This window comes from Miniopterus natalensis, chromosome 1 (genome assembly GCF_054644295.1).
Source record: "Miniopterus natalensis isolate mMinNat1 chromosome 1, mMinNat1.hap1, whole genome shotgun sequence".
NCBI lineage: Eukaryota > Metazoa > Chordata > Mammalia > Chiroptera > Miniopteridae > Miniopterus > Miniopterus natalensis.
In genome coordinates, this window is record NC_142081.1 from 49437921 (window position 1) to 49459997 (window position 22077).

At 37.6% G+C, this 22077-nt stretch overlaps 1 protein-coding gene across 1 annotated transcript in view; it reads right to left on the bottom strand.

The window, feature by feature from the left end:
* UNC13C (unc-13 homolog C) overlaps positions 1-22077 on the bottom strand; it is a 460865-nt gene that overhangs the window by 133317 nt on the left and 305471 nt on the right. The gene's annotated exons all lie outside the window — the stretch shown is intronic.

Here is a 22077-nt window from a genome sequence, read left to right on the forward strand (position 1 = left end):
TTATCATGCACTCCATCTTCATATGTCTCAATTTTGAAGATACATCATGTGAATCTGAGTAGCAGATATCATGTAATATCAAAAACCACACCTCACATGCACCTGTTAGCAATTTTCCTTGAGGTAAGCTTGAGTGCTTTCATTCATTTCCTATTTGCTTACAACAAATTATTTCAAGGAAGATTCCTCACTCCTCTGGTAAATGGCCCACGGTGGACCATTCATCAGGACTCCAGAGATCCTAGGCAGGTCTGTGTTTTAGATTAAACAAGCTTAGGCTAAAGACAAGATTTCCTACTGTTGACAGATATGTGTTTTAATCTCATAATACACTCCTAGTAATACAAGCCCAGTGAATATAACGACAGTCTTTTCATTACCTTGTAAACACTAACCCCATGCCAATTTGTAAGACTGACAGCATTTTCTTTACTAACAAATATATACTATGTATACATATATAATGCCTGCAAATATCAATATACTATATATAAATATATAACGCATGCATATATATACATGCACACACAAATAATATATATTAAGAAACAAAAATAGCTCTCACATTCATTTATATTTTGAGGTCTAAATTGAAAAAGTAATAAAATTCTGAATGGGATAGAAAGTAAATATGACCTCAATATGACCTCAAATAAGAAAAGATCACTGACACTACATCAAACATTTCAACCCAGTTTTCCAGCAAAGGCAAGGGATATTTCATCAGATATCCCTTATCACCTGCCATCTATCAATTTATCTAATAATGTTGATATTTTAAAACTTAAATACAGATGTACATTTATCAAGTATTTATGCTCAGGATTTCCTAAATATATCAATCATAGTTATTATAACGTATGTCTCTAAACACTATATTAATCTCTTATAATGCCTGCTTATTTTTGGATTGGATAAAGGACTTTTTGTGTGTAAAAATTTGTGCATGTAATTTGTGTTTGGATTATGTTAGTATTCTTTCAGAAAGGATTTCTTTTCTTCTAGTAGTGTTTAAGGGTTGGGAAAATGGCCTGAATCCAGTTAGGGTCTGAGCTCATTCAAAACAGGTCAATATTTATTCCTACTTACTCCTAGGATGTACCCATTCACAGCCTGTACTTCATAGGGTCTGAATTTTAATTCTTCCCCTGTTCTTGAATTCAGCTCTCTCAGTTTTTCAGCTGCTACTTCCTGTCTAGCTTCTCACATTCTCAGACTTTGCCTCTAAGCAAATCAGCCAATGCCTCTAGGGGAGAGGGTTGGCACATATCTGACATGTTTTTGTGGTAAATACATACATGTATCAGAAAGATATAAAGAAATTCAGGGGAATAAAAAAATATCAAATCTATTCCCATAGTTATGTTTGGGCAAGAAGTAAAGGGAATTAGATTCAGGGAGGCATATGTACACATAAGGCTTCAATCAAATTTACAATGCTTTATTTTAGAAAAAAAATCTAAAAACTCTATAAATTTGCAAGAAGTAAAATAAGAGACAGTATAATAGAATGACTGCTAATGCATTGAGCATTTAATAAATAACATTCTTTAATAAGTAACTGAAGGCCCAGGATGTGTTGTGTACTATGCTAAGGAAAGATTACATACTGCTGAATAGTACAGGCATGGTCCTTGCCTTTCTGAACTTTACAATCTAGTATCTCACAAATGTAAATATACATTTACAATTTACAAATATAAATATATCAATACAAATAAATATAAATATATAAACATAAGTATATAAATTGTGGTAAGTCCCATGAAGAAAACTACAAGGTGAAATGATAGAGATGGTTGTGGGAAACAGAGTGGTTTTGTTCTATCAAGTGTTTGGAAAACAACTACTCATGATTGCTTCTCAGGAGCTGTGACAGGCACTCGTTTTCAATGGAGGATCCCTTCTGCAGCCTCTACAGAACCAAGCAGCAGAAGCATGAACAAGTTTGGCTACTGGGGCCTCAGAACTTTGCTATCAGGCCCCGGCAGTGACAGGCAACTCTGTGTCTGCTGTAGGTGGCAGCGTGCCGTGATACCACAGGGGGACGGGGAAAGAGCACCCCGGGGGACAGCACCATGCAGAATACATAGGACAGGAGCATGAACAACATTAACTGTCGCTCTGTGGATACCGAGGAGCTAGATCAAAGCAGGAGCGAAAAGAGCCAAAAACATACTAAAGTGGATGTCGTTTTTCTATTTGATCTTCTACCCTAACATTGATGCTACTTCAAGAATCATGGATTACAATTAAAAGGAAAATATTACAGCAATAATCGCAAATTACTGAACAAAATAAAGCCGAGAGTATAGGAGAAAGAAGAATACGCTGGGGTAGTCACTCCCAGAAATTACTTGAAGAAAGTAAGAGTTGTGGGTACTTTTAAGGTGGATAAAGATTAACTGGTGGAAGAGAAGCTGTGCCCCTCAATTAATGGATGTAATTACCATAAGAAAAGACTCTCAAAGTGACTTATAAAATACTTTTTCTTTAATCTAGAAGCTTTAATCAGATAACTTCAAAACAAGGAATCTACAAAGAAGCTGTTAGTCTCAGCATTTTCTCAGGTGCATAAGCAATGTTGAGTTTGATTTTAATTCTTGAAGAAATGTGGTTTAAGGGTTCTCATCAGTGCTATTAAATCCTCAACATGGCAAAACCTAAACTGAAAACCAAGCTTCTGTTTAAAACAAAGATGACACACTAGGAAAAAAATATACAATATGTACACGGCAATGAGATAATGATATTCATATGAAAAGGACTGTTATAAACCTATAGGAAAAAGATGAATATTAGACAAAATGGCTAATGAGATCAATGGGCAGGTTAAAAAGAAAAAAACACACAAAAAAGCCATAGGAAAAGAGATGTTCAACCTCTCTCCTATTCAAAGAAATTTTTATGAAAATAATAGTGAACATTTTTTACTGAAAAAATTTCAAATTAGGAAACATTAAAAAAAAATCAGGGCTTAGGTGAACCTGATTTCCAAAAGTTATCTAACGACCATAGGCTTCCAGTTCTTATACTATCAAATACCTGTGTTACCCCCAAGCCCTTCTCTCCTGTACCCCAGGAGTCCCCTCTATGGCTGCATCATCCTAATGGTATATGAATCCACAGAATAATATACAACTATTAAAAAGAGCAAGGTAGATCTGCTTGTATTGACATGAAATGATGTCTATCAGGCAGTGTTAAGTAAACAAAGCAAATTACAGATTAATAGTATGCATAGTATGTTTCAATATTTTGCAAAAAAATAAAATTATTAACTGCTTATCTATGCTTATATGTGCAGAAAATATTAGCTGAATTACTGAAAATTTGTAAGGCTTGGGTGAGGGGAGTCTTAGTTTTATTTTTTATTTACTTTCTTCACAAAAGTGATATGTAAACATTAAAACTTTTATTTTTTTTACTTCATACAGTCCTATGAAGCTGAATGATTATTTTTGTGACCACAATTTTTTTATAGTAATACCCCTTTTGAAATAAAATCGATGGGAATTTTACTATACATGCAAGATTTTTGTTTGTTTTTTTAAAATCATCACCTGAGGATATTTTTTCCACTGGTTTTCAGAGTAAGTGGAAGGGAGAGAGAGGGGAAGAGAGAGAGAGAGAGGGAGAGAGAGAAACATCAATGTGAGAGGAGACACATGGACTGGTTGCCTCTGGCACTCGCCTTCACAGGGGCAGGGAGAGAACCCGCAACCCAGGTATGTGCCCTTGACTGGGAGTCAAACCTGAGGCCCTCTGATGCATGGGCCAATACTCTAACAATGGAGACACAATGGCCAGGCACAAATGTGTGGATTTTTTTAAAAGATGAATTAACATTCATTTATTTCTCACAAAATCCCTATTTGTTGCTATTATTCTTATTTTACAAATGAGAAATTGGTGGTTGGGATTTGAGTCTTGAGCTGTTTTTCCAAAGCTCATGATCTCGACATAAAGATAACTTTGTTTATGTTCCTTTTAGACTCAGGATATTAAAGATTAAGAAATGTATCCTAAAACATGCAACAAATCAGTGGCAGAAGCAGAAATAGAGCTCATGAGTCTTGACATAATTTGTTTTTTATTCTTTTTTAATGGCAGTAACAATAATTCCCAAGCATTTAAAATGTCTTCACAGCTTATGTTTTCTTTCTTTTTTTTTTTTTTTTTGAATTTGCCTACTGATTTTGCTTTAAAATATTTAGAGTTCAAAATATTACCTTTGTATTTTATGCATTAGTTCCTATTTAAATTTAAACCTCAAGCTCTACTACTTGCTAAGCTCTACTTCTACGCAGAAGACAACCTTTGGGTCTGAGGTATTTTCTGCTATCTGTTTTCAAAGAAGTTTTGGTTATAGCACATTATGATATGCTGATTTCAAATTTGGCTGTGCTTACTGTTACTTATGGAGATAATGAATATTCTATGCTAGAAAAATAGAACTCAAAGCTACTTTATTTACTTAATAGTTACACAGGTTCTTCTGAAGTCTATAATTTTATTTTACTTTACAATCTTTTTGGTAATTTTGGTGCACTTGGAAATGCTTTTCTGGCTCTTTCTTACATATATACTAGTTAAGGAAGTACAAAAATACCCCTATTTAGCCCTAAATCTAGACGACAAACTGAGTCGTCAACTCTGCCACAATCCACAGCATCTTCTCTTTCCTCTTCTATGGATTCTTCCTTTGACATAGCTGTGGAATTTGCCTGTCCCTGCCCTATTGCTACTGTCACATCCCTAATTCTTTACCCTCACTTGCCTTCAGAATTGCACTAGCCTGTTAGTTTATCTATTTGCCATCTCATCCCTTCCTCTTCCGTTACACCCTTATATTACCATGTAATTTACCTTTTAAGAACACAGGCAATGATATTTCAAGTCACAGCTTTAAAACTATCGATTGCTTGTCATATATTCATTAACACAGAAAAGTTGCAGCTCATTATTGTGACTTTCCTGGCCAGTGATGATCAGACCCTAGTTTAACTTCTGTCTCTACTCTCAAACACTTCCCATGCTCCAGCCACCCAGAGTACTTATCATTTCTCAATATATCTGATGTCCCATGTCTTATGATCACTTTCCTGGAGTCTGTTCTCTCTCTCTCCTCAATTTTCATTCGATCATAACTACTCTTCCTTCAAATCACAGATCAAATATCACCTCCCTCTAAAGTCTTCTGTTGCACTCCAGGCAGAGTTAAAAAGTGATTAATTAGCTGTGAAAAGGCAAAGAAAAGTATACAATGACTACAAACTGGATCACAGCTCTCTTCATATTAAGAGTTAGTGATAGATCATGTGATATTTTTCGACTGGTTTATTCTGCTTAGCATAATCATCTCAAGTCCCTCCATGATGTCTCAAAGAGTAATAGATCATTCTTTGTTACCACTGCGTAGTATTCCACAGTGTTAATGTCCCACAGCTTTTTTATCCACTCATCTACTGATGGGCACTGGGGCTGTTTCTAGATCTTAGCTATTGTAAATTGCAGTGCTGTAACATAGGGGTGCATATATTTTTTCTGGTTGGTGTTTCAGGATTCTTAGGATATATTCCTGGGGTGGGGCAGGAACCATATGAAGGGGGACAATGTGAGGGAAAAAAGGAGGGACATCTATAATACTTTCAACAATAAAGATTTTAAAAAATGATAGTATTGGAGTTTTTTACTATATAAATTTTAAAATTTTACTGTTGATACAAGATTTAATTTACCTCATATAATTTTATTGACATTGATTTTATAGTTCAAAACTGAATAAAATAATGTTAATATTATTTTTCTTTAACCAATTTTGTCTCACAGTAGAAAACAATTTTTCTCCACTTAACATCTCTTCACTATCAAATAATATGAATTATACTCACACAGTCATATATATATACACACACATATATACATATATATACATATATACATATATATATAATACTCTCTTCAAGATTTAAACAATTCCAGAATCCAGGATGTAACCTGGATTGCAGATGTTTGTAGCATCTGCAAAGCTAACAATTTTTAGAACAATTTCTTTACTCCTATCTACTTAGTGAAAAAAGAGAAAAAATTTACAACTATGAGCAAAACACTATAGATGAAAGAAGCAAATCAGTACTTGGAGAAGAGAGATACCTAGTATATTTTATAACAGATTTTTATCAAGCTGGCTAGATTTTGTTTCCAACTTTTAATGGGCCACAAATAACCATATTCCAATAAGAGTGCTATTTGCACCGTGTCCAAGTTTCCTTTATAGATTTGCAAATACACAATCTCACTTTGGCATCACATTTTATATGTTTTATCTGTGCTGTATACTCAGTACAAAATCATGATTCAAAGGCAGAGTTATTTTGTTCCAACACACTCCACAGTTGAATATTTTGCCTTTTCTTTGGGCTGGCTAAGAAGTCTACACCATCTGCCTGTTTGCTAGAGGTTTATTTTCTGCAATTTAACACAGCTCTGGCTATTTCCTCTGCATAACCCACACTAGTATAATGTAGTGGTTAAACCACAATCCAACCCAAATGATAGTGATTTGATTTCTCCTCTGCTATTTAATTAATTTGCCCAGTGGAGCAGTGAGTAGTCTCTTTAAAACTCAATTTCCTCATCTGTCAAATGGGGGTGATAAAAACTGTGCAATTTGGGATTTCTCGGGCTGCGGTGAGGATTAAGTTAGATTTTTATATGTAAATACTTTATACAGCCACTAGCACATAGTGAACACTCAATAAATGTTTACTGATAATGGTAATAAAATTCTAACTATAAATGAGACATATAGGAAAATATCATTTAGATTCCATTGACTTCTAAAGTGAAAAAAATTATCACAGAGACTGGATGGAAATCTACATTTGTATTTGCTGGTTTTAGTTTCCAGAGGGAAAAAAAAGTTGTTAATAAAATTAATGGCAATAAACTGGCTACAGAGAGACATTTTTATGTATTCCTGGGAGTAAACTGGTTCACAAACTTCAGAAATCTCTAGCTACACACTAACAATTTATATGCTAATTACAAATAAATTCCAAACTACCATACAGGCAGGACTGTAAGAGGTTTTAACTTTCCACAACTGTTTCCTAACCTTGTAGGAATTATACATACATAAACGTTAAAACAAGTACATATATAATAGTAAACTATTCACATTTTGAAAATAAAATCAAACCCTCCTCATACTGGGCTGATTTTGTGAGGCTTTGTTACACACGACTTAAGTTTTCTAATGGATAGCTCCACTGCTTCATTTTCAATGCAGCTGTAATTTATAAAGGAAGGTTTAATGAAATAGCCGACCCATACCAACGTTAGCTGAATGTCTCCTGTTTTTAATTTGCAGCAATTAATACAAAGCATAAACGTTTTAAACTTTGAATCCTATGAGACACAACAATTTAATAACCCAATTAGTCTTGCAGATCTCTAAGTGAAATAAGGAAAACAACCTACCATTGTCAAAATTTGATAGTACTGATTCATTATTCACAAGAGATAAATCAGAATCCATTAAATGTGAAGTATTATTTTGACATGCAGAGCCTGTCTTTGAAGAAAAGTGTGTTCATTGCTACAAATGAGTAAGCATTGGTTCTGTTTTAGTGTCCTGCATGCAACTGAAGCCTCGTTATCATAGCCAGAATTCAAGAGACATTTTGTGTGCTCTTTCCACATCATTAACGTAAAAATAAAATCAGCTTTTGTGTCTGTGTTCTCCATTTAAGAACACCTGGCATGCATGAATGCAATTAACTACCAGTAAGATGAAGAAAACAGCCAAGTAGAATGAACTTTATTTAAGCAGGACTCTACTAATCAACTACCAACTAGCCTTTCAAGTTAAAGCCGAATCCAAGCGAAACAGAAATATATCACAACACTGCAGGTAAGGGTGAAAGTCAGCTTAAGCATTTGGAGTGTGAACTCATCTAATGAACATTTCCTGTGGTGATCAATTTTTCTTTTCGTACTTAAGTTCTCTGATACCAAAACAAGTGGATCACCAATGCCATTTAAGTCCAATCATTCGTCCTTTCGTTTTTTTCTTTATGTACATTTACAACTAAGGAGTTATTTTAATGAACTCGACCTTTAAAGACATATTTAATTTAAATATGAAAAATAAAATCGGGGATGGATCCAGGTTAACTATTAAAATTGGCATTTTGTAAGACAGTGAAAATGCCACCTGGCAGTGGCAAAGGAGGTGGAGAGGGCCAGGAATAGACTACCAACTGTGGGTCATGGGCCTAGGGGGAATCATAAATGGGATTTACTGAATTTAGGTAATTATTTCTCAAGCTCCCCAACACTTCCAGGTTAGAGACCTGGGAAGAACAAGTCCTGGGGTTCACATTGCAGGGCAGGAAGCTTGCTGCCATAGAAGAGAGATGATAATTAACATCTGCGGAGCCTGTGGACAAAGCCAGGCACTGGGCCAGGTGCTTTATGTGCAGTGTCTCCTGAATCCTGATTCTGTCCTTTGGGTTACATGTTACCTCCCGATTTTGTAAATGTTGAAAACAGTCTTAAAGATGCTGTAAAATGTTTCTAAGGTCTGATGGCTCAGTCTGTCTCACTCAAAAATGTTAGATCACTAAACTAAGCCACTCAAGCTACCTATATCTTTGCACACTTAAAACATAGTCCTCTTTCTTTATTTTTACTTATCTCTTATGTGGAAAAGTCTCCCCTTATCCATGGGAGAAATGTCCCAAGAATCCCTGTGGATGCCCAAAACTGCAGATAGTACCTAAGCCTGTATACACTGTTTTTTTTCTTATACATACATACCTATGATAAAGTTTAATAAAAATTAGGCACAGTATGAATCTAACAACAATAATTAATAATAAAACAGAACAATTATAACAGTATACTGTAATAAAAGTTATGTGAATGGGTTGGGGAACATTATTAAGTAAAATAAAGGTTACCTGAACACAAGCCCTGTGATACAACAGTCGAAATAATAACTCAGATGGCTACCAAGAGACTAAAGGGCAGGGGGCGTATTCAGTTATTCAGTGTGGACCTTCTGAACAAAGATAGGGTTCATGTCTGGGGCAGGATGGAGCGGGACATTCTAAGAGTTCATCACACTACTCAAAATGGCACACAACTTAAAACATCTAAATTGTTTATTTCTGAACTTTTCTGTTTATTTTAGGACCACAGTTTACTACAAGTAACTGAAACTGTGAAAAGGAAATCTGTGAATAAGGAGAGACTACTGTATTCATCTCATACAAAAATATTAAGATGTTTTAAAAGTTACTATAATAAAAAAAGATTTGTCTGAAAAGTAGAGAAATTAAAGAAAAATGATATAAAAATAAATGAGAGGGAAGATGGGGGCGCAGTGAGAAGCAGCAGAGCGCCCCCGCCCCCAGCCACGGACTCGATTTACTCCTAAAATCCTACGGAGCCAGCTTGGAAAAACTAGAGAAACATACCTGAGTGGACGGAGTGCGAGTGGGGAGCACTGAAGAGGCATCATGGAGTCCAGTAAGAGAGGGGGGCGTAGGAAGGGGGATCCCCCCCTGAAGCCTGTGCTGGGCTCCGAGCCCCGAGGCGTGGAGGCTGCAAAGCTCCCTCCCCTCGGGAGTGCAGACCGGCCTCCAAAAGCGGGGACCCCACACCCGGAGCGACGAGAGGGGAAGGAGCGCCCTGTGCACTGCGCAGAGGGACCCAGGGGAGCGGTGAGTCCCCAAGGGGGGGACGGCGCCTTCCTAGGAAACAAAGCTTCTAGTGGTGGCCGCCACTAGCATCTAATGCTCAGGGTGCCGACCAGAGGAGAGGCTGCCCCACAGTGTGCAGCACCCGAGTAGTGAGGGACCAGAGATCTGCACTGAGCAGCCGCGCAGGGGCCCTCTGCCTCCCTGTGGGGCACTGTGTTGAGCCCCAGAAAGCATTTGACCTGCCTGGCGCTGGGAAGGGGAGGAGCCCTCCCACCCTGAGCTCCTGATGCTGACAGGCTGGGATTTGTGACCAGCCCTGAGGGTCGCCATGCTGGCACTGAGCTCTTGTTGCTTCCAGCATTTGTGAGTCTGATGGCGGAACTGGCTTCCCAGCATACACTGGGCGGACGCACAAGCAGAGGCTGGGATTGGGGTCTGCACAGTAGACTGAGGGGTGGGCCTTGTGCGTCCAGCCAACCAGAGCTGAGCAGGGAGGGGCGCAGCCCGCGGGCCTCTCCTGCAGCCGGGAGCACCGCCCCCAACAGGAAAGGGGCGGGTCCCGCTCACTGAGGCCCCAGACACACCCGCAGGGCACAGTCCTGAGGGGGAAGGGAGGGCAGCTCACAGGAGGACATCACAAGAACAAGACTCTCAGGGACTGTTGTTTGGGAACTGGAGGAAATGCTGAAAACCCCTGCTGGGGGCTGGGCAGGTAAAGCGCTCACCAGAATGTTCTTTAATTGAACCCATTGAGCCCAGGCTGCTGAACCGGCCCATGCAGAAAAGGCAACAAGGCTGAAATCAGTCTGAACCTGCAGCAGGCCAGAGCCTGGGGAACTAGAATCAGAGGACAGGGTAGGGACTGAGGAGCTGGCCTTGGAGCAGAGACTAACTCCCGCAGAGTGAGCACCTGACAGTGAAACCTCTAACGGGAGTGATGCCCTGAGCTACACTAGCCACCCTGCACCCTAAAGACTCTACAGAAGACTCTGGAATAAGACCAGGCAACTACAAAGTTGCAAAATAGCTGACAAGAGGAGGTGGTCCACAGAGAGCCTCTGTCAACCATCTACTAAGGACACCAGAGCCAAACCTAGACGGCTCCTCACATTGACTGATATAAAGTACCTCCCAGGAGAATGGAAATCAGCACACAAAACAGAGAGCCTCAGGCAATAAGCTGCCCAGAAAAAAACCCACCTGTCTTTTTTTCTTCTCATGTTTTTTGTTTTTATTTGTTTGTTTTGTTTGTGTGTTTGTTTTTTCTCTTTTTTCTCTTAGGAAGAAGAGAAAGGAAAAAATATATTTGTTTTTTCTTCTTTTTAAATTTTATAATAATTTTTTTTAAAAAGTAAAAAAAAATTTTAACTAAATTTTTTTCCTTTTTTTATAAAAGAATTTTGTTTTGCTTTGCTTGTTTTTAGTTTTGTTTCTCTGTCTTGTTTTATTTGTTTGCTTTGTTTTGTTTTATCTTTGCTTCTACTATCAAGACTTTCTTGATGTTCCCTGCTTAATTGCTGGGACTTTATCATTATAACCAACAAGTTTACTGCTTTCCTCTATAGTTTCCCCCAAATCTCTTTTTGGACTCCCTCCCTTCACAGGTTTTATCTCTCTCTTGCCTCTCGATTCATTGGCATAACTTTTTTTCTTCTTCTTCTTTTCTTTCTTTCTTCCTTTTGTTACCCTCCCTCTGTCTTTTTGTTCTATTGTTAGTTTCTCTTATTTTCTTTATTGTATTTTTATTTTTTCATTTTCAACTATTATCCTATTCCTATTCTCTCCCTTAATTTTTTCCTGGCCCTTCTTTCAGAATCTTTTCTCTGCCTCTGTTATCTCCCAGTAGCTTCTCTATTTTTTACATTTTAGTTTATTATTATTATTTTCTAAATTTTCATCACAATTAACAATAATATACATCTCTTTCTCTAAGCTTTATTTTTCTTTTTCTCTTTTTTTAAACTTTTTTTGGGGTGTGTGTGTGTTCTCCCTTCTCTCTCCCAGTTCTATTTTCACTTGGCTTGTTTTCATTGTGACTGTCAAGATATTATGTAAGCTACCCCTTGTTTCCTGGAAGTTTAGCTGTGTATTGTCCTGCCTTGCCAGCACCCATACAACAGCTTACATGATGAGGTTGGGGTTGAGACACACAGGCAACCCTAGAGGAGAATCCTCCCAAGGACTGGCCCAAAACAATCTAGACCCAACCACACAGGGGAACCCAAAGAACCCACAAAAGGGATACACCTCGAGCAAAGAGTTCAGAAATATAAGGAAAACACACCTCTGGGCACCACTGGACTCACAAGAAAAAAATCCCACCCCACAAGACTGGGAGGCAGCAAATATATCTAATATACAGATACAAACACTAAGATCTACCAAAATGAGACAAAGAAGCAACCCCCAAATTAAAGAAAAGGAAACATTGCCAGAAAAACACTTTGATGAGATGAAGTTAAGCAAGCTATCAGAAACAGAGTTCAGAGTATTGATTATGAATAAGTTCAAGGAACTTAATGAGAAAAACAAGGCACTAGAGGATGAGATGGAGTACCTTAGTGAAAACATGAAAAAAAGAGATACATAACATAAACAAAAATCAGACAGAAATAAAGAATGCTGTATCTGATATCAAGAATACACTGGAAGGAATTAAAAGCGGGCTCAATGAAGCAGAGGATAGAATAAGTGACTTAGAAGACAAGGTAGAAAAAAATCACTCAATCAGAACAGCAAAAAGAAAAAACACTTAAAAAGCATGAGGACAGTCCAAGGGAGCTTTGGGACAACATGAAGCAAAACAACATTCGCATAATAGGAATGCCAGAGGGGGAGGAAAGAGAGCAAGGGATAGAGAACTTGGTGGAGGAAATAGTGACAGAAAACTTCCCTAGGCTGGTGAGGGAAAAAGCCACACAAGCTCAGGAAGCACAGAGGTTTCCAAACAAGAGGGACCCAAAAAGACCCACTCCAAGACACATCATAATTAAAATGGCAAGGACAAAGAGAAAATATTAAGGGGTGCAAGAGAGAGACAAGCAGTGACCTACAAGGGAACCCCCATAAGGCTGACAGCTGATTTCTCAACATAAACTCTTCAGGCCAGAAAGGAATGGCATGAAGTTCTCAAAGGAATGAAAAGCAAGAACATGCAAACAAGATTGCTTTATCCATTAAGGCTATCATTTAAAATTGAGGGTGAAATAAAGAGCTTTCCGGACAAAAAAAGGCTAAAGGAGTTCAGTACCACCAAACTAGCATTGCAAGAAATGCTAAAAGGACTGCTCCAAGAAAAGAAAGAATAGTGAAAGGTACATCAGCATAAAGAGGAAAAATGGCATTAAATAAGTTTATATCAATAGTAACCTTAAATGTAAATGTAATAAATGGTCCAATCAAGAGACATACGGTAGCTGAATGGATAAGAAAACAGGACTCCCATATACGCTGTCTACAAGAGACCCACCTGAGAGCAAAATACGCACACAGGATAAAAGTGAAGGGATGGAATAAAATATTCCATGCAAATGGAAAGAAAAAAAAAGCTGGAGTAGCAATTTTTATTTCTGACAAAATAGGCTTCAAAATAAGGACCATAACAAGAGACAAAGATGGTAACTACATAATACTAAAAAAATCAATCCAACAGGAGGAAATAACCCTTATAAACATTTATGCACCCAGTATAGGAGCACTTAAATATATAAAAAATTTCTTGGACTTTAAAGGGGATATTGACAGCAACACAATCACAGTGGGGGACTTTAACACCCTACTGTCAGCATTGGACAGATCATCAAGACAAAAAATTAACAGGGAAACACAGACCTTAAATGCCTCACTAGACCTAATGGATTTAATAGACATTTACAGAACATTTCATCCCAAAACAGGAGAATACACATTCTTCTCAAGTGCACATGGAACATTCTCAAAAATAGACCGCATGTTAGAGCACAAGACAAGTCTCTACAAATACAAGAAGATTGAAATCATATCAAGCATCTTCTCAGATCACAATGTCATGAAACTAGAAATCAACCACTATAAAAAAGTCAAAAATATTCACACACATGGAGGCTAAATAGCAGGTTGGTATAACACCCACAAATCAATAAATGTGATACATCACATAAACAAAACAAGGACAAAAATCATTGATCATATCAATTGATGCAGAAAAAGCATTTGACAAAATCCGGCACCCATTTCTGATACTCTCAGCAAAGTGGGAATAGAGGGATCATACCTCAACCTAATAAAAGCCATATATGACAGACCTACAGCCAGCATCATACTCAATGGGCAAAAACTAAAACCATTTCCATTAAAAACAGGAACAAGACAGGGGTGTCCACTCTCACCACTCTTATTCAACATAGTACTGGAAGTCCTTGCCACAGCCATCAGACAGGAAGAAAACATAAAAGGTATCCAAATTGGAAAGGAGGAAGTAAAACTGTCATTATTTGCAGGTGACTGATATTCTTCATGGAAAACCCTAAAAGACTCCATCAAAGTACTACTAGATTTGATAAACAAATTTGGCAAGGTAGCTGGATACAAAATCAACATCCAGAAATCAATGGCATTCTTATACACCAACAATGAACTGTCAGAGAGAGAAACTAAAAAAACAATACCATTTAGCATTGCAACTAAAAAAATAAGATACCTAGGAATAAACTTAACCAAGGATGTAAAAAACCTCACCCAGAAAACTATGTGACACTGAAAAAAGAAATAGAGGAATATTTAAACAAGTAGAAAAATATACCATGCTTATGGATTGGAAGAATTAATATCATTAAAATGCCCATACTACCCAAAGCAATTTATAAATTCAATGCAATTCCTATTAAAATACCAGCAGCATATTTCACAGACCTAGAACAAACATTTCAAAAATTTATATGGAACCAAAAAAGACCCTGAATAGCTGCAGCCATCTTGAGAAAAAAGAACAGAGTGGGAAGGATCACATTATCGGATTTCAAACTGTATTACAAAGCCACTGTAATCGAAACGGCCTGGTATTGGTACAACAACAGGCATATAGATCGATGGAACAGAACAGAGACCCCAGAAATAGACCCACGCCATTATGGTCAGTTAATATTTGACAAAGGAGAGAAGGGTATCCAATGGAGTAAGGACAGTCTCTTCAATAAATGGTGCTGGGAAAATTGGACAGATACATGCAATAAAATGAAACTAGACCACCAACTTTCACCATACACAAAAATAAACTCAAATGGATAAAAGACTTAAATGTAAGTCACAAAATGATAAAAATCCTGGAAGAAAACATAGGCAGTAAAGTCACAGACATCCCACGTGTGGACTTTTCACTGATACATCTCCTAGGGCAAGAGAAACAAAGGAAAAAATAAACATATGGGACTACATCAAACTAAAAAGCTTCTGCACAGCAAAAGAAAACAGCCTTAAAATACAAAGGAACCCCACAGTCTGGGAAAACATATTTGCCAAGGATGTATCTGATAAGGGGCTAATTTCCAAAATGTACAACTAACTCACACTACTCAGCAAGAGAAAGACAAACAACCCAATTAAGAAATGGGCAAAGGACCTGAATAGACACTTCTCCAAAGAGGACATACGGATGGCCAAGAGACACATGAGAAAATGCACAATGTCAATAATCATCATAGAAATGCAAATTAAAACCACAATGAGGTATCACTTCACACCTGTAAGAATGGCTGCCATCAACAAATCAATGAACAAAGGGTGCTGGCGAGGGTGTGGAGAAAGGGGAATCCTAGTACACTGCTGATGGGAGTGCAGACTGGTGCAACCACTATGGAAAACAGTATGGAGGTTCCTCAAAAAATTAAAAATGAGCTGCCTTTTGACCCAGTGATCCCGCTTCTAGGAATATATACTAAGAATACTGAAACACTAATCAGAAAGAATATATGCACCCCTATGTTCACAGCAGCACAGTTTACAATAGCTAAGATCTGGAAACAGCCCAAGTGCCCGTCAGTAGATGAGTGGATAAAAAAGCTGTGGGACATTTACACCATGGAATACTATGCAGCTGTAAAGAAGAAGGTTCTTGTACCCTTTGGGTCAGTATGGATGCTCCTGGAGAATATTATGCTAAGTGAAATAAGCCAGGCAGAGAAAGACAAACATCACACAATCTCACTTATATGTGGAATCTAAAGAACTTAATAAACTGATGAACAGAATAGATTCAATGATATGGAAGCATAGATCAGACTGACAAATGTCAGGGGGATAGAGAAGGGTGGGTGGGTGGAAGGGGAGAGAGTAACCAAAGAATTTATATGCATATATGCACAACCCAAGGACATGGACAATGGTGGGGGGAGGGACTGGGGAAGGTGATGGGATGGGGAATAAAAATAAATTAAAAAAATAAAACTTGTAATGTGCCATGACAAAATAAATAAATAAAAAATAAAAATAAATAAAAATTAGCAATATTAGTAAGAAAAATAAAAAATAAATGAGGGTAGACACAGAAATGTATGCTGTCAGATTCCAGAGTTATTAAATGTGGGCCTCAATTCTGACATCTCTGGCACCTAATCCACCAAGGAAAATGGATCATTTTTATGTATTTCAATTGCTTGGGAAGCAAAGTTCTTTAAAACAGTGAATTCTGAGAAAAAAATTCTTTCAGGTTGCCAGTGAATACACATAATAACATTTTTCCTACAATAAATAAAAAATTGTGTACATGTTTTTTATATGTTTATATGCAACTGCACTTGATTCTGATTCTGCCACTTACTAGATGTGTGATCTCGGGAAAGTCACCTAGCCTCACTGTGCTTCAGTTTCATCATCTGGGGATAACAGTACCGATGTCATTAGAATTAAATTTAGGGTGAATTTAAACATAATATTATAAAAATGCTTAGTACAGTGCTGGCTCCAGTTAATTCCCTATAGTTCTCTATATGGTGATGATAATATTTATAACATATAGATATCTAGTTATGCCCAAATCACCTGGCAAGCATAATAACTTTGAAAATCCAAAATGAACCTTTGTTCCCCCTCCATCATGCACAATCAGGGAGGTAGAACACTGAAATCTTCAGAAGTGGCTGAATTAGTACCATTCTTAGCAAGCATTCTTAGAACAGTGTTCTCACGCTCTTAAAAAAATAGTCTTATTCTTTCCAGATAATGTATTGTTTGGAGATTTGTAGAGAAAAACCTGATCTCTTTTAAAATTCAAAAATGGCTGTACTTAACATGAAAAACACTTTCAAAGTGACTTATATTCTTCTTTTCTTTTTCTTTTTTTCTGTACCTTTAGTTAGGTAGTTTTAGCCTAGATTTTAGGTATTTTTTTTTTTTTAATTCTCACTTGAGGATATTTTTTCCATTGCTTTTCAAAGAGAGTGGAGGAGGTGGGGAAGGGAGAGAGAGAGAGAGAGAGAGAGAGAGAGAGAGAGACAACGATGTGAGAAAGAGACACACATTGATTGGTTGCCTCCTGCAGGCACTGGGACCAGCACAGGGGATTGAGCCTGCAGCTAAGGTATGTGCCCCAGACTGGAATCAAACCTGAGACCCTTCAGTCCGAGGGCCGATGCTTTAACCACTGAGCCAAACTGGTCAGGGCTACATTTTAGATTTTTAAAGATGTTTTTAATTATCCGTTCTCCCCACTGTAAACCCCAGCTCTGTAGGCTGATTTCTTGTAGAAAATAAATTGTTTATTTATTCAAATTAAAGTATTCCTTTACACTTCAACAGCAACCTACTGCAACCATAGTGGAATACATGTGCTGTTCCATCTATTATCATACCAGGTTAGTTATGCTACTTTGGCTAGAAGGGTCACAGACTCAAGTAACTACAAATAATGAAAAGGTAATTTTGTAAACATAGTATAACAGAGAAACAAGACTAAACTGCATTTCCCACATTGTTCAAGAACCTAAGGAAAGCTGAACTCAGTCTAATAGGTGGAGCAATGACCAGTAGAGTCAGGTCTCACGGAACCATGAATGAGAAGCTCCTTCAGAGGTGAAGGCAGCCTGGGGAGTGCAGTAAGTGACTGCAGATGGGCTCCTCACTCAAGAAGTCCACCTATACCGTGATTCAGCTATTCTCATACTTATGCTTCTTTTAAGCATCTTTTCTCTTACTGCCTTCCTCTCACTCAACCCTGTTTATCTCCTGGCTTCTATTTATACATCATTTTGATTTGTTAATTTTGGATCACTTACTACAGCTGTCTACAAACTGGTAAACTTTCAGTGTCTATTCTCCTTGTCAACGGTCTCATTCTCTGGACTTCTCAGTCTAGTTCCAGAGAGCAAATCTGGTTTTTCTCACTAGGTTACCTCAACAAGGGACTATGAGGAAAGGAATTTAACCTCAGGATGACTTCTGAATATGGCACGCACAATAATTAGCCAGTTTAAGACCCATGTTTAATTCTGTATATATCTCTTTCCCAATTAACTTTTTGTGGCCACAATGTTGCACAGTGCCTGGCATGTATAGAATATTCAATACATATTTGTTACATTTAAATGTTGATGAAAATGATAAAAGTAAATAAAGCAGGAAAAAAAAGATGGAAAAATCTTTAAGGTAAGAGAAAGAATTAAATATTTGTCCTATCTTTCCTGTACTTATTCTATTGCAGGGTAACCAAGTAAGTATCCCTAGTTGATGGGGGGAAGTCCTTTACAGAAAAAAGCAACAACCACCTAAGTAATAAATGTTGAAGAAATAACATTACAAAGCCACAATTTTGCAGTTCCTAGTGGAATAACTGATTCTAAAATGATAATAAATAGATAAAAGCATTAGAAGACAGATCAATAGAAAACTTGGGAATGGAGAGATCAAGCCGTCATCACTGATCAATCTTAGCGTCACTACAGAGGGAGCAATCAGACTTAATGTAACTCCTGATGTGATAAAGTATGAAGTATAAAGTCAGCTGTGGTGTATTCTTGAAAAATAAAATAAAATAAAAGGAACCTGAAAGTTAGCCTCTAGAGCTAATAATGTTCAGCTATGGAGAGTATCAAATATGGAGGAACAATGTAAACATAAAGAGGCAAGTGGAATGATCCAGAAAGTGGAGTATTCTAAAGGACAATGAATGTGGCTTTTTAAAGAAGTCAGTGGTGGCATGAATAAAAGAAAAGGGATGGGAGCTGAGGTAGAACGAGAGAGACTTATGACACATGAGAACCATATGTGTAGTATGTGGACCTTATTTGAATCCTGATTAAAACAAGTCAAATGTAAAAAAGGCAGTTTTAAAGAAAAACAGTGGCATTTGATTATGGAACAGGGATCCATAATCCATGATACCAGGGCATTGCTGTTAATGTCATTATTTGCAGTAATGACACTGTGATATGCAAGAGAATAGCCACAATTTTTTTAGAGATGAATGCTGAAGCATGCAGGGAGAAAATGATAGCATGTCAGATTTGCTGAAGGTCATACAGCAAAGAAGAGAAAGCTCAAGCATATAGATGAAAATACAACAAAACCTTGGGAATTGTTGAATTTGGGTGATGGAAATAAGGCTTCATTGTATAGTCTCTATAATTTTGAGTATGATGAACACTCTTGCAACAATTTTTAAAATATAATTTATGGAAGCCACAGTGAAAGAAAATAAATCAATAGCTTTAATACTTTGAACATCATTAGTTCCAAAACGGAAAGTACAAGGTGTAAATCCCTGATCAAAGTAGCTTCAACCCAGTCTCCTCACTGCAGCAAATGAAATATACGATCTTTTAAGATGTCTAGCTCAAAAACCATGTTCTGACTCATCCCAGAGCCTTGAGAAAATAAATGCATCACATATTATTTTTGCAAGTAAAATAGAATATTTTGGAAATTTGGCCCCTTTTTTATTCAACACATTGGGTCCTCTACCATGTACTCTTAATGGAGAGAGAACATAAATTGAGCCTTAACTATATGTATGCCTTTGGAGGAAACTAAAAGAAATTACAGACGATAATAAAATGCATGTAAATACACAGGATCATAGAGTGGATGAAAGATATTTCTGCTTATATTTTGGTCAGCATTAGAAAAAACAAAGTGATGTAGAGTCACAATAATTTAAATGACCTGAGAGTAAAATTTTCTGAATATTAAAAAAAATAAGATTTCTTACTCTCAATCATATATCGTGAACCTCTCCTACATTAAACATTTGGTTGATGTCAGTATAAAGAACTGTTGCTTGTAATTACACAATTTCCTACTGCATGTAATTTATGGAAGTCACACAGATTGCCAAATCTCTATATGTCCCAGTGTAACTCACTATGTACTTCCTTTTTTTTTTTTTTTAATATATCTTTATTGATTTCAGAGAGAGGAAGGGAGAGGGAGAAAGAGAGACAGAAACATCAATGATGAGAGCTGCACTTCCTTTTTTTAAACTATGTACTTTCAAATTGATACTTCCTCCAGAATTTATCATCTCAATTAATGGTGCCTCCATAACTACAGTATCTTCATTGTTTCTACCTTCTCCCTAAACACATCATTCAAGGAAGTTAGAAAAAAAATCTCCATTTATCTCCTTAATATTTCTCAAATGTGATCCTACTTCTCTCCATCATTTTATACAAAGCCCTCAAATCTTCTCACTGGATTAGTGCTGTAGCCTTTTAACAGTTATCTCCACTTATACATAAAACAACAACAACAATAAAGAATAGAAAATAAAGCAGTTTACTTTAAAGCCAAAAACAATAGAGTTTTAATGAAACCAAAATGTTTCATTTTCAGAAGACTAATAAATGTCTAGCCAGTTGGACAGGAAAAAAAAAAAAAAGGAGAGAATATACAAAATATCAATATTAAAGATGAGAGAGGGGAAATGAATTCAGATTTTATAGACACTTAAAAGAATAATAGAGAATGCCACGAGTAACCATCTGATAGCAAATTTTACCACTTAGATTAAATGAAAAAATTCCTTGAAAGACACAAACTGCAAAAACTCAATTAAGAACAAGTAGGTTTGGGGAAAACAAAAATGAGGACACAGGAAGCTCCAGAACTGCCCTCCCAAGGATGTCCTGAATGTACCACTATGCATACAGCAATTCCTTCCGAGAGAAATTCAGACACTAGTTGAGTGACTCCTACATATTGGGCATATGAGGAAATTTCCACATCAAAATGAGGAGATAAGGCTGAGACACAGTCTTGCTATTAATGCCCTCCCCGCCCCGCCACTACCACCACAGAGCCATACAGTTGGAGGGAATCTCCAGCTGCCAGCTTTTCCCTGAGTAGCAAAGGGTTTGGACTGTACACCTAATACCCCAGCTTTTAAGACTCCCATCTGAGGGATGGACCCCTGAAACAACTAGTGTGAAAGCCAACAGGGCTTGTGAGCATAAGACTCCTAGGACCATAGCAAATAAAGAAGCAATTGTCAATATGTGCTTGAGCACTCCCTGTGGCTGTCCCTTCAATCTAGCCCAGAAAAAATAGGCAAAAAAGCCCATCTCCCAATCTTTCCCTGGAAGGGGTGGGACTGCATAATTTATACACTGATGCCTGGGGGCCTGGCTTCTAATTTAGCATGCATAGGGGGATGGCTGAGACCCTCCCCAGAGCCCAGGAAAGCCAGTGGGCACTTCTCTTGTGCTCCCCCTTTAGCTTGTTCCAACAATAAAACTAAATTGCCAGTATCTCCTAAAAGGAGCTTGTCCACTCCTTCAGTGCCCCAACTTCTCTGGCTACCACCAGAGGGACAGGTCCTCAACTCACCTAGCTCTGATACGTTATAGGGCTTGCATTCACAAGTCTCACAGCACTATAGCAAACAAAGCAGCAGCTTTGCAATAGGTGCAGGAGTATTTCCCTTTCCCACTCCCACCCCTGTGGCTATATTCTTGGGCCCAGTAGAGATGCGCAGGCAAAAATGTCCATCTTCCTGTTTCTCCCAGGAAGGGGCTTAATTACATACTTTCCCAGCTGTTGCCTGAGGGCCTGGCTTCTAATTAGCCTGCATCTAGGTGCTGGCTGCATTCCTCCCATTTTGGAACACTGATAGGTCTTGGCACACCCTCAACTTTGGGAGCCACTAAAAACAAAGAGAGAAGCTTGGACTATCATAAAGGTTTGAGAGACAACCAGCAGCTTGGGCTGCACTGATTGATGAGACCTCTCTGCCAAGTCTAGGCTGTTTTATCTAAGGTGGAGAAACCCACACAGAGAGTCAAGGGAAATGAAGCAGCCAGGGATTACATCCGAAACAAAAGAACAAGATAAACCACCAGAAACTGATCTTAATGAAATGGAGATAAGTGATTTACCTGATGCAGAGTTTGAAATAATG